This window comes from Scyliorhinus torazame, chromosome 9, assembly GCF_047496885.1.
Source record: "Scyliorhinus torazame isolate Kashiwa2021f chromosome 9, sScyTor2.1, whole genome shotgun sequence".
Classification (NCBI taxonomy): Eukaryota; Metazoa; Chordata; class Chondrichthyes; order Carcharhiniformes; family Scyliorhinidae; genus Scyliorhinus; species Scyliorhinus torazame.
In genome coordinates this window covers 247,789,007-247,802,708 of record NC_092715.1, presented here as the reverse complement: position 1 = coordinate 247,802,708, position 13,702 = coordinate 247,789,007, and the positions used below count along the sequence as shown (strand labels likewise).

Here is a 13,702-nt window from a genome sequence, read left to right as displayed (position 1 = left end):
GTGGCCTGTCCATCCTTGAGTCTATTGTAGTTAATTATTCAACAAAGAAAAAGTTGCATTGATGGTCGGTTCGGACATTTTGGGTTTGAGATGTTCTGAAAAGGAACAAAAGTTAATGAAAAACAGCAATGAATCACAGAAAGAGAACAAAGCTGTGAGAAAAGGGAGAAGGAACAGATGTATGTAAAGGTCTGCAGCAGAGAAGAGATAACAAGATATTCATTATCAAGAGAGAAATCCTGTCAGGAAGAAGCTGCAGACAGAAATAGAAATTTAAATCAGTCAATAAAGACAGGTCCAATTTGCATAGTAGAAACATTGGCGAGTGAGTGGAGCAATTGGCTCTAGAGTCCTGTACAGAGTCAGTGACTGAAGCTGGTCACTTGAGAGCTGAAATGGGTCCAGTGTTCATCCTGACAATCGGGCTAATACTGTCCTTTTACACGTCATAGATTATCATAGAATTTACAGTGCAGAAGGAGGCCATTCGGCCCATCGAGTCTGCACCGGCTCCCGGAAAGAGCACCCTACCCAAGATCAACACCTCCATCCAGTAACCCCACCCAACACTAAGGGCAATTTTGGACACTAAGGGCAATTTATCATGGCCAATCCACCTAACCTGCACATCTTTGGACTGTGGGTGGAAACCGGAGCACCCGGAGGAAACCCACGCACACACGGGGAGGATGTGCAGACTCCGCACAGACAGTGACCCAAGCCGGAATCGAACCTGGGACCCTGGAGCTGTAAAGCAATTGTGCTATCCACAATGCTACCGTGCTGCCTATGTGTTTTGAAGGGCTGAAGAGGAGCTCATACAACTATGCGAATCAGATATAATTTTTACTTTTTTCGAGCTTTGCTTCAATCTTTCAAGCCTTGAACTCGACAGACGTGAGTATTCAAATCCCTTCCATTGACTGGAATTTTGCTCATTCGTCAATAATGAGAGGAGATGAATTTCTGCTGTGATTTTATTTGCTTGTCAATGAGTGAGTGATATAGTGATCATACTAACTTAATTCTGATCGAAGATAAGGAACTGGAATAGCTAAAACACAATTAGAAAAGTGAGGTTTTATGACAGTCCTTCAGCCCTGTGGTGTAGGCCGAGTGCACTTTTTTGTCCAAGAAGAAATCGATGAGTTTCTTTGTCTTGATGACAATCCCGGGGAGGGATCGATGTGACCAAGGGGGATCACAACGTACCAGACATCAGTCGGTTGATGACCAGCGTTTGACCCCTGAAGGATGGCATGCAGAGCAGTCCTGATTAGCGCTCAGTGCAAATGTTGACTTTGGCAACAGCGTCTATACTTCCTCAGGTGACGAAGGCAATTCGGCATCTCCACATTGACTTTTACCAATTTTTACAGGTGCGCCATAGGAAACATCCTGTCTGGCTGAATCACAGTCTAGTATAGCAACTGCTCGGCCTAAGACCGTAAGAATCTACAGATAGCCATGAACACAGCGCAGTCCATCATGCAAAACTGCCTCACATTCATTGATTCTGTCTGTACCTCCCACTGCCTTGGGAAAACGGGCAGCTTAATCAAAAACTCTCCTACCTGGGTTGTTCTGTCTTCCAACCTCTTCCATCAGGCAGGAAGTGCAGAAGTCTGAGAACACGCACTAAAAGGTTCAAAAAAAGCTTCTTCCCCACTGTTACAACTGTCTCCTGAATGACCCTTTTACGGATTGAACTGATCTTTCCGCAGATCTTCTCTACTGAGTAGTATACTAAGTAGTTTGCTTTACCCGGTGACTGTGTCTATGTATTTACATTGTACATTTATCCTATGTCCAATGTTTTTTCATGTATGGAACGATCTGTCCAGACTGTAGGCAGAATAATTATTTTCACTGCACCTCAGTACATGTGACAATAAGTCAAATCAATCAATCAATTTTGGCAGTTCACTGCCCAGCTTCCTCGACAGGTAAAGGTAGACACCCAGATAAAGGCACTGGGGGAGCTACCCCATCAGGGAATCTAGTCACCACTGATCGACCTGGACTCTGCAATATTTTTCCCAGTTGATCCTGGCAGACAATGCCATGGAGTTGACCTGTTGAAAATTGGGTATCCTCCAATAGTATCGATGAACGTGAGGGGCACGGCAACGGTGTAAGCTGAGAGGGTGACCTCCACGTCCTGCCCACGTAGAACCAGTCCCATCAGCCCCCCATCAATGGACATAGAAAAGGCACGACACATGGGGCATATAACTGTCCGAACAAGGGCACGCCTGATGCACTGCCAGCTCCCAAAGTAAAGAGACACCATCAAGGACACATTATCATTAATCAGACACTTTAGCAGCAGTGTACAGAGATTGGATACGGAGAACAAAACGTGTTTCAAACTAGAACGTTGAGAGTCTCGAATCAGTATTCATGATCCACCCCGTCAAAAACGTTCTCCTGATCCAGCGAAAAGAAAGTGGCCCGAGGAGCATCCTTCTGGGAATGGTGGATCAACGCCCAGACCAGATGAATGTTAAGGTGCATGGTTTGGCACGGGAATGTAGCACTGATCAAGGTGATTCTTTGGCACGGGAACGTGGTGTTGATCATGTGGGCCAGCATGGTGCCAAGGCAGAAGACATGGCTTTCACCATCCTCAAGACGGAGCTCAAGCTCCACTTCTTAACTTGGCTGATATTGCAACCTTTGGGCAGCATGATAATGAGGGCCGGTATCAAGAGGAAATTCTACTGTTTCAGACTTTCTTTCAGCTTGTGCATACTCACCTCTCAGGAAGTCCCAAAAGCCCTTTGGAATTCCATGTTCATCCTGTTCAGTTGTGGTCACTTGTCCCTCGATATCCGGTTGAGAGAATCGGACAACTCGGCTAAACATGAGTGAAGAATTGAGTCACTCGACTTCCTTGAAGCCAAACCTCAGTAGGTCCTCCCACAAATCTGTGTCATCACTGGACAGATCTGGACTGAACAGAGCACCAAAATACACTCAAGCCTAGTCATTGATGTCCTCAGAATCTAAGACAAGGACTGTGTTATTGACCAGCAGCCCCAGCAGCTACTTAGGGACCGTCTGTCTTTTTCCATGTCCTGAAAGAAGGTTACCCATAACGTCATGAAGGTGCTTCTGTATGAAAATAGGTAGTGTGCCTTCTGCTCTCCATACACCTTTCACAGGCCTGGGTGTTCAACGGTCTGACATGAGTCCAGAATGAGCACCTTCAGTTCCAAGCACTCACACCTGGCCCTCTGCCTCCTCATTGCCTCCTTCATGGCACTTTGACAGAAGACACTGACTTTCCCACATCGGATCATAGTCTCAAGGAGAGGAATTCCCCCCGAATCCTTCACTAGTCCATCCAGAAGCAACAGAACAATTCCAAGAACAACTCGTCCTCCAGCAGCAGATTGCTGAATTACCAATACACTGACCCGTCGGTGCGTGGAAAAGTGCCAGTTCTTCCCACACAAGGTAGAGGTCCAAGAACAAAAGTGGCTGGGATGCAGCAGGCGTACATCTTAGAAATATAACAGATTCTCTACCAACTTCCTTCAAGTCTCACCAAAGTGAAGACGAGATGGGGATTTCACTAGAGATCCACAGTTGTAGGACGTAAACAAGTCCTCAAATTGCCCATTCTGTGGTGTGTTGCTGAAGAGCTTATCGGGTCCGTTGTTTGTGAGATTGCTTAGCTCTATCACATGCTGCTTAAGGAGCTGCGCTCTGAAAGCTAACTGCAAACAAACCTGTTAGACTTTAACCTGGTATTGTAAGACTTCTCACTCTTCATTCAACCACCCACAACCCAAAGATGTACAGGGTAAGTGGATTGGCAGTTTGAAGAATCTTGCATCTTCTGACAAGATTGGAAGCTTTGGTGAAGTCTATGAAGATAATGCAATGTGGTTGGCATGGTTTGCAGCATTTGTGTTACAGCCGAAGTGAGAAAAGAATGTTGACTGTCGATCTACCAGCTGTGAGGCCTCTCTGAGGCTCAGGGTAGATACGCGAGTCTCAGGGTTGATATGTGATGCCACGGACTCCAATACAATCACAGCAACATGAGCGAAGACCATTCCCTGATATACTAAACAAAGAGACTCCTTGGTAATTGCTGCATTCACTCAAACCTCTTTGCCTTTGTACAATGTTGAAAACATACATGGATTGAGGCACAAATCTTTCCCTCGAGCTGAGACACAAATGCTGCAATAGTGCTGCTTTTCCACACTTGATGATTTCAGGTGGAATGGCATTGTCTCCTGGGACCTTGACGCTGGCTAGGTGATGAATGGCCTTTGTTCAGCTCTACTATGGTGGGTTCATTGTCCAGCTGCTCCATGACAGGAAATGGCACAGAGGGACAATGCTCTCCATTGTGCAGAATTAGAGAGAGCGCTCCATCCATGATTCCATCTGATGTGAGCTTCTGTGATGATCACCGCTGTCTATGTTTTAAAGGGGGGGGGGGCAGTTTGGTTGTTGGTTTGTTCTTGGTTCTTTTCAACATCCCTCTCACGTCGCAGGATCTGGCAGCATGCTCTATGTTATTGCAGGGTTTCAACCAGCATGGATAGGCGCAGTGCCAAGTCCATTGAGACTTGATTCTGGCAACTCTGAGAACATTTAGACTCTGTTTGAAGTGGGTCTGCTTGCTGTTCATGGGGGCACTCCTCCTGTTTGAAGTAACTGGTTCCATTTCAATAAGCCTCAAACCACTCAGCATTCCTCCCATTTTGTTTTCTATATACAGAGTTCCAGGTGACATAATGAAAATTATCCCAAGTTGACATTGAAATCTTGGGTGCTGTTGTCATAAATAGCCCGCTGAGGATGTTGAGAGACTCCTGGGTCATTTCTAAGGCAGTGGTATGGCAAGTGTTGTTCAGAAGACAACATTTCTCCCAGGAGTGGCATAATTTCCTTGGCTTTAGTCTAACATTTCCTTAACACCAGGGAATGGTCAGTGTCAAGGTCAGCACTATGATAGCTCTGAATGGGCGACACGGTGGCACAGAGACCCAGGTTTGATTCAGGCATTTGAGTTTGCAGATTCTTCCCATGTCTGCGTAGCTTCCTTCTGGTGCCCTAATTTCCTCCTACAGTCCAAAGATGTGCAAGTTAGGTGGGGTTACGGGAATAGGGTGGGGAGTGGGTCTCAGTAGGGTGCTCTTTTGGAGCACTTTCGATGGACCGAATTATGTCTTTCTGCACTGTACGCATTCGATGATTCTATGATTGATGAGGATGCTGCTGAGGGTGTAACAGTGGTGCTGGTGAGAACAGGCTGAAGCCAGTTGTGTGATGCCAGATGCCACCAGGACACCCCTGGTACAACTTAGTTTGGAATAAACTCTTTATCACACAGAGTCCCTGGGAACAGATTAGCCCCAGCAATCTCGATCCATTTTCCTTCATCCTTCCGAATCTGTGGTGCCCTATTCACATTGGCTACCTGTGTTGTCAGCCCCCATCCTTGCACTGATGTTCCCAAGAAGGTATGGTCCTTCAGTGCTCACAATCTCACAATTCTACTAATAGCAGCATTAGATGCCTCATAGAATTATTCCTGGACATCCTGGTTGGAGGTGAGTGTTGACCCATTAGTGCAGATGGGTTTAACTGGGGCTGCACTTGTTGAAACACAAAGTGTAAGAATTCTCTCTGGGCCTTCTGTGGGGGTGTTACACTCATCGTGAGTACAGCATTCTTTAACTGCAAAACCCTCTCAATACTCATCTTTTGCTTCTTGCGATTTCCACCCCAGAAGAAGATGTTGTTTTTATTTTGTAGGGTCCACTTTTGAGCAAACCCAGTTTCTTTAGTGCGGCATGTCCACATTGAGCCTTTTAAGCTCTTTGTCGATCATGGCTGTCTTGCGTGCATCATCAACCTGCAGATAGATATTAATAGGACTGGGACACAAGGTCCTCACCTTCCAGCACGCATATGGGAATGACTGGGGTCTTCTTTGCTAAATTTGCCTTACCTGCACAGATAAATGGCCCACCAGTTGAGAGATTACTTTTGTAGCTCCAAGTATGATTTGAAACAAATGGGCTGTGGTTGGACAGCACCAATGATGTTCAGCTTGAGGTGGGTAGGAGCTATCCAATGAGATGTGATGATCTTCCCCACTGTCAGATGTAACCCTGGCTCTCCTGCTCTATGCTATTTGAGTGAGAACTTCTCACTGGTTAATGTTGATTCCCAAGTCCAACTAAGTACTGGTACAACCATGGTCTGGTTACTCCCTTATCAAATTCTGCTGACTTCACTTCTTCCACTTCTTTCAACCTCAATTGTTGAAAATTAATCCAAACTGTTAATTGAGTTAATCCTGCCTAAATTTTAACATTTACTGTTAAGGGTTGGTTAAAAGAGTAATACCTTTTAACCTGGAGTCCATCAATTTGTGTCACATGTCATTCCCATTTAATTTAAAGAAATTTGATTAAATCTAATGGGCAGGATTTTCCGCTCCTGTTTTTCTCAGACGGGATAAGTGACAGGATTCGAAAACCCCGCGAGAGGCTCAAATCACATTTTACACTGCTGGGAAGTCTCATCGCAATTCCCCCCTCTCCCTCCTCCCCCAGGGACGTAGCAGTAAACCCAACGTACCCCATTATATATTTGTGTGTCATTATCAGGCCTCTTCGCCTGATAATTCACCACCCTCCCCCTGCCCCCAGTTAAATTATCCATTCATGCTAGTGTGATTATGATTGGTCTCCCACAGCGTGCACCTGGTGGGCAGACCCACCAGAGGGGCTCATGTGAGTGCATCACTCAGAGGGGAGAGGGTCATGCCCAGACAGCTAATGGGCAGAGTCCAGGCAGCGCCGGGGGAAGTATCCGGGCAGTGCCGCGGAAGTGCTCATTGCAGTACTGGGGAAGGAAGGTTGTGTGGCGTGGGATTGCGGGCGGCAGTGTTCAATTATATCTTTTGTGCATCGGAACATCTTTTAAAAGTTCCCTGACAAATAAGTTGCTGGCTGGGCGGGCTCAACTAGAGTGTTCCCTGCCACCATGACATTGTGGGAAACACCCTTTCTAATTTGCCTTTTTATCAACTCCGGGACGATACAATGGATCAAAGCCACCATTGGGACCCGTGGCTTCGTCGCTACTTTTCCCGCCCGCTGTCACTCACTGCAAAACAAAGAGAAAATTCCACCCACAATGTCTCGACTAACTAAATCTTTATACACAACACAAGTGTGCAGAGAGAGGGTGCGAAGGAACATAGGCCTAGGAACTTAACGGAACTTTCTGATATCACTGCGGCTGCCAGCCAAAAGTCCATTGACTTTGGTGACACTGGTAAATCCCACTGACTATCGGAATGGGGAGATCCTGCTGATGGAGTGGAATTTTGCAATGCCCAGCCAACAGGTATGAAGGCGATGGCAGTGAATAGTCTGGTGGCGTCCACCTGCCCACCTTTGGCCTGACTCTGGTCACGGGAGTTGGCGAGCCGGCGTGTGGCACGGAGAATTTGAGTGGCCTGTCCATCCTTGAGACTATTGTAGTTAATTATTCAACAAAGAAAAAGTTGCATTGATGGTCGGTTCGGACATTTTGGGTTTGAGATGTTCTGAAAAGGAACAAAAGTTAATGAAAAACAGCAATGAATCACAGAAAGAGAACAAAGCTGTGAGAAAAGGGAGGAGGAACAGATGTATGTAAAGGTCTGCAGCAGAGAAGAGATAACAAGATATTCATTATCAAGAGAGAAATCCTGTCAGGAAGAAGCTGCAGACAGAAATAGAAATTTAAATCAGTCAATAAAGACAGGTCCAATTTGCATAGTAGAAACATTGGCGAGTGAGTGGAGCAATTGGCTCTAGAGTCCTGTACAGAGTCAGTGACTGAAGCTGGTCACTTGAGAGCTGAAATGGGTCCAGTGTTCATCCTGACAATCGGGCTAATACTGTCCTTTTACACGTCATAGATTATCATAGAATTTACAGTGCAGAAGGAGGCCATTCGGCCCATCGAGTCTGCACCGGCTCCCGGAAAGAGCACCCTACCCAAGATCAACACCTCCATCCAGTAACCCCACCCAACACTAAGGGCAATTTTGGACACGAAGGGCAATTTATCATGGCCAATCCACCTAACCTGCACATCTTTGGACTGTGGGTGGAAACCGGAGCACCCGGAGGAAACCCACGCACACACGGGGAGGATGTGCAGACTCCGCACAGACAGTGACCCAAGCCGGAATCGAACCTGGGACCCTGGAGCTGTAAAGCAATTGTGCTATCCACAATGCTACCGTGCTGCCTATGTGTTTTGAAGGGCTGAAGAGGAGCTCATACAACTATGCGAATCAGATATAATTTTTACTTTTTTCGAGCTTTGCTTCAATCTTTCAAGCCTAGAACTCGACAGACGTGAGTATTCAAATCCCTTCCATTGACTGGAATTTTGCTCATTCGTCAATAATGAGAGGAGATGAATTTTTGCTGTGATTTTATTTGCTTGTCAATGAGTGAGTGATATAGTGATCATACTAACTTAATTCTGATCGAAGATAAGGAACTGGAATAGCTAAAACACAATTAGAAAAGTGAGGTTTTATGACAGTCCTTCAGCCCTGTGGTGTAGGCCGAGTGCACTTTTTTGTCCAAGAAGAAATCGATGAGTTTCTTTGTCTTGATGACAATCCCGGGGAGGGATCGATGTGACCAAGGGGGATCACAACGTACCAGACATCAGTCGGTTGATGACCAGCGTTTGACCCCTGAAGGATGGCATGCAGAGCAGTCCTGATTAGCGCTCAGTGCAAGTGTTGACTTTGGCAACAGCGTCTATACTTCCTCAGGTGACGAAGGCAATTCGGCATCTCCACATTGACTTTTACCAATTTTTACAGGTGCGCCATAGGAAACATCCTGTCTGGCTGAATCACAGTCTAGTATAGCAACTGCTCGGCCTAAGACCGTAAGAATCTACAGATAGCCATGAACACAGCGCAGTCCATCATGCAAAACTGCCTCACATTCATTGATTCTGTCTGTACCTCCCACTGCCTTGGGAAAACGGGCAGCTTAATCAAAAACTCTCCTACCTGGGTTGTTCTGTCTTCCAACCTCTTCCATCAGGCAGGAAGTGCAGAAGTCTGAGAACACGCACTAAAAGGTTCAAAAAAAGCTTCTTCCCCACTGTTACAACTGTCTCCTGAATGACCCTTTTACGGATTGAACTGATCTTTCCGCAGATCTTCTCTACTGAGTAGTATACTAAGTAGTTTGCTTTACCCGGTGACTGTGTCTATGTATTTACATTGTACATTTATCCTATGTCCAATGTTTTTTCATGTATGGAACGATCTGTCCAGACTGTAGGCAGAATAATTATTTTCACTGCACCTCAGTACATGTGACAATAAGTCAAATCAATCAATCAATTTTGGCAGTTCACTGCCCAGCTTCCTCGACAGGTAAAGGTAGACACCCAGATAAAGGCACTGGGGGAGCTACCCCATCAGGGAATCTAGTCACCACTGATCGACCTGGACTCTGCAATATTTTTCCCAGTTGATCCTGGCAGACAATGCCATGGAGTTGACCTGTTGAAAATTGGGTATCCTCCAATAGTATCGATGAACGTGAGGGGCACGGCAACGGTGTAAGCTGAGAGGGTGACCTCCACGTCCTGCCCACGTAGAACCAGTCCCATCAGCCCCCCATCAATGGACATAGAAAAGGCACGACACATGGGGCATATAACTGTCCGAACAAGGGCACGCCTGATGCACTGCCAGCTCCCAAAGTAAAGAGACACCATCAAGGACACATTATCATTAATCAGACACTTTAGCAGCAGTGTACAGAGATTGGATACGGAGAACAAAACGTGTTTCAAACTAGAACGTTGAGAGTCTCGAATCAGTATTCATGATCCACCCCGTCAAAAACGTTCTCCTGATCCAGCGAAAAGAAAGTGGCCCGAGGAGCATCCTTCTGGGAATGGTGGATCAACGCCCAGACCAGATGAATGTTAAGGTGCATGGTTTGGCACGGGAATGTAGCACTGATCAAGGTGATTCTTTGGCACGGGAACGTGGTGTTGATCATGTGGGCCAGCATGGTGCCAAGGCAGAAGACATGGCTTTCACCATCCTCAAGACGGAGCTCAAGCTCCACTTCTTAACTTGGCTGATATTGCAACCTTTGGGCAGCATGATAATGAGGGCCGGTATCAAGAGGAAATTCTACTGTTTCAGACTTTCTTTCAGCTTGTGCATACTCACCTCTCAGGAAGTCCCAAAAGCCCTTTGGAATTCCATGTTCATTGGGTTCAGTTGTGGTCACTTGTCCCTCGATATCCGGTTGAGAGAATCGGACAACTCGGCTAAACATGAGTGAAGAATTGAGTCACTCGACTTCCTTGAAGCCAAACCTCAGTAGGTCCTCCCACAAATCTGTGTCATCACTGGACAGATCTGGACTGAACAGAGCACCAAAATACACTCAAACCTAGTCATTGACGTCCTCAGAATCTAAGACAAGGTCTGTGTTATTGACCAGCAGCCCCAGCAGCTTCTTAGGGACCGTCTGTCTTTTTCCATGTCCTGAAAGAAGGTTACCCATAACGTCATGAAGGTGCTTCTGTATGAAAATAGGTAGTGTGCCTTCTGCTCTCCATACACCTTTCACAGGCCTGGGTGTTCAACGGTCTGACATGAGTCCAGAATGAGCACCTTCAGTTCCAAGCACTCACACCTGGCCCTCTGCCTCCTCATTGCCTCCTTCATGGCACTTTGACAGAAGACACTGACTTTCCCACATCGGATCATAGTCTCAAGGAGAGGAATTCCCCCCGAATCCTTCACTAGTCCATCCAGAAGCAACAGAACAATTCCAAGAACAACTCGTCCTCCAGCAGCAGATTGCTGAATTACCAATACACTGACCCGTCGGTGCGTGGAAAGGTGCCAGTTCTTCCCACACAAGGTAGAGGTCCAAGAACAAAAGTGGCTGGGATGCAGCAGGCGTACATCTTAGAAATATAACAGATTCTCTACCAACTTCCTTCAAGTCTCACCAAAGTGAAGACGAGATGGGGATTTCACTAGAGATCCACAGTTGTAGGACGTAAACAGGTCCTCAAATTGCCCATTCTGTGGTGTGGGGTACTGCAGCCATCCCTCACCTAAGGGATACAGTTAAACCGCTATCCCCTCTATTCCCAAAGGCAATAGCATCAATGGAGCCAAGATAAGTGGACTCATCTTCAAATAAGCACTTGCTGCATCCTGGCTTGGGGAGCATAATAAGTATGGCCCAGCCTGAAGGAGAGATGGAGCAAGTGGTCTGGCACAGACTCCTTGCCCACAGTTGTGGTCCCAAACTGACACCTGCAGATCACCACTCGTAACCGGTTTCCATCCTGAAAAAGACCCCATGATCCCCAATCTCTGCCTTCTGCCAGTCAGCTAATCCTCTAACCATGCCAGTACCTTCCCCATAACACCATGGGCTTTTCTTATTTAGTAGCTTCCTGTAAGGCACCATGTCAAAACCCTTCTGGAAATCCAAATAGATCATGTCTACTGGTCCTCCTTTGTCGAACTTCCTTGTTACCCCCTCAAAAAATCTCACAGGTTTGTCAGACACGGCTCCCCTTGACAAAGCTGAGCTGACTCACTCCTATTTTACCATGCGCTTCCAAGTACTCTGCAATATCATCTTTAATACTGGACTCTAAAGACCTACCAGGAACTGAAGTCAGGCTAACCGGCCCATAATTTCCAGTCTTCTGACTCCCTCACTTCTTAAACAGGGAAGTTACATTAGCCATTTTCCAGTCCTCTGGGACCATCCCTGCCTTCAGTGATCCCTGAAAGATCACCACCAATGTCTCCATAATTCCCTCAGCTATCTCCTGCAGGACCCGGGGCTGTCGTCCATCTGGTCTGGGTGATATATCCACTTTCAGACCTGTCAGTTTGCCCAGCACCTTCTCCTTAGTAATGGCCACTACACTCACCTCTGCCCTGTCTCTCTTGAAGTTCCGATATGTAACTGGTGTCTCCCACTGTGAAGACTGATGCAGAGTACCTATTCAGTTCCTCTGCCATTTATTTGTCCCCTATTACTATTTTTCCAGCTTCATTTTCCAGTGATGCAATGTCCATTCCTGTCTCTCTCTTACCTTTATATATGCAAAACATTTCTTGAATTCTTCTATTACTCGCTAGCTTAAACTCAGATTTTATCTCCTCCTGCATTATTGCTTTTTTATAAAGAACAAAGAACAATACAGCACAGGAACAGGCCCTTCGGCCCTCCAAGCCTGCAGCGGTCATGATACCAACCCCTTCCAAAACCCTCAGCACTTCTTTGTGGAGTATCCCTCTATACCCATCCTATCCATGTGTTTGTTAGGATGCCTTTTGAACACTGTTAATGTATCTGCTTCCACAACCTCCCCTGGCTACGCGTTCCAGGTACTCACCACCCTCTGCGTAAAATACCAGCCTCGCACATCTCCTCTAAACGTTGCCCCATGGACCTTAAACCTATGCCCCCAGGTGACTGACCCCTCCACCCTGGGAAAGAGTACCTGCCCATCCACTCTATCCATGCCTCTCATAATCTTGTCATAAACAGTCCGAGTCTATTCAGCCTCTCCACAAAGCGAACATCCTCCTGACCAGGCACCATCCTGGTAAACCTCCTTTGCACCCTCTTCAAAGCCTCCACATCCTTCTGGCAGTGTGGTGACCAGGATTGTGCGCAATAATCCAATAGCGGCCTTACCAATGTTCTATACAACTGTCGCATGACTTGCCAGATTTTATACTCGATGCCTTGTCCAATGAAGGCAAGCATTCCGTATGGTTTCTTAACTACCTTTTCCACTTGAGTTGCAAGGATCTGTGGACCTGCGCGCCCAGATCTCTCTGACTTTATATATACCCAAGAGTTTTGCCATTTACGGTATATTTCCTCTCTACCAAAATGCATTACCTCACATTTGTCCGGATTAAACTCCATTTGCCATTTCTCAGCCCAAGTCTCCAACTTATCTATGTCCTGCTGTATCTTCTGACAATACTCAACACTATCTGCCAATCCACCAACCTTGGTGTCAGCCGCGAACTTATTAATCAGACCGGCTACATTTTCCTCCAAATTGTTTATGTACACTACAAACAACAGAGGCCACATCACAGATCCCTGTGGAACACCACTAGTCACACCTTCCATTCAGAAAAACACCCTTCTACTGCTACCCTTTGTCTTCTGTGACCAAGCCAGTTCTGTATCCATCTGACCACCTCACATCTGATCCCATGTGACTTCACCTTTGTACCAGTCTGCCATGAGGCACCTTGTCAAAGGCTTTACTGAAGTCCAGGTAAACAACATCCACCACCTTCCCCTTATCAATCATCTTTGTCACTTACTCAAAAAACTCGATTAAGTTAGTGAGACATGACCTCCCCTTCACAATGCCATGCTAGCTATCGCTTATGAGTTCATTTGTTTCCTCTGATTGCTTTTAATGGCAAGCAATCCTCTATCTTCCCCCTAATCCTCGCCACATAGTATGCATCTTTCTTTGCTTTTGTGCTGTCCTTGGGCTGGATTCTCAGTGACATCACGCCGAAATCCCGAAACACGATCGGCCGGAGAATCGGTTCTGACGCTGAAATCGGGCTTGAGCCAGTTTCACGCCGATTCGGAATTCA

The 13,702-nt window shown here is 46.4% G+C and overlaps 1 long non-coding RNA gene across 1 annotated transcript in view; it reads left to right on the top strand.

Annotated features, from left to right (window-relative positions):
* The first annotated feature begins 222 nt into the window (after window positions 1–222).
* The window catches only part of LOC140429805 (uncharacterized), a 37,114-nt gene continuing 23,634 nt past the window's right edge, over window positions 223–13,702 (top strand). The window contains exon 1 of the long non-coding RNA XR_011949207.1: window positions 223–897. This is a non-coding gene — a long non-coding RNA (uncharacterized lncRNA). The remainder of the gene's footprint in view (window positions 898–13,702) is intronic.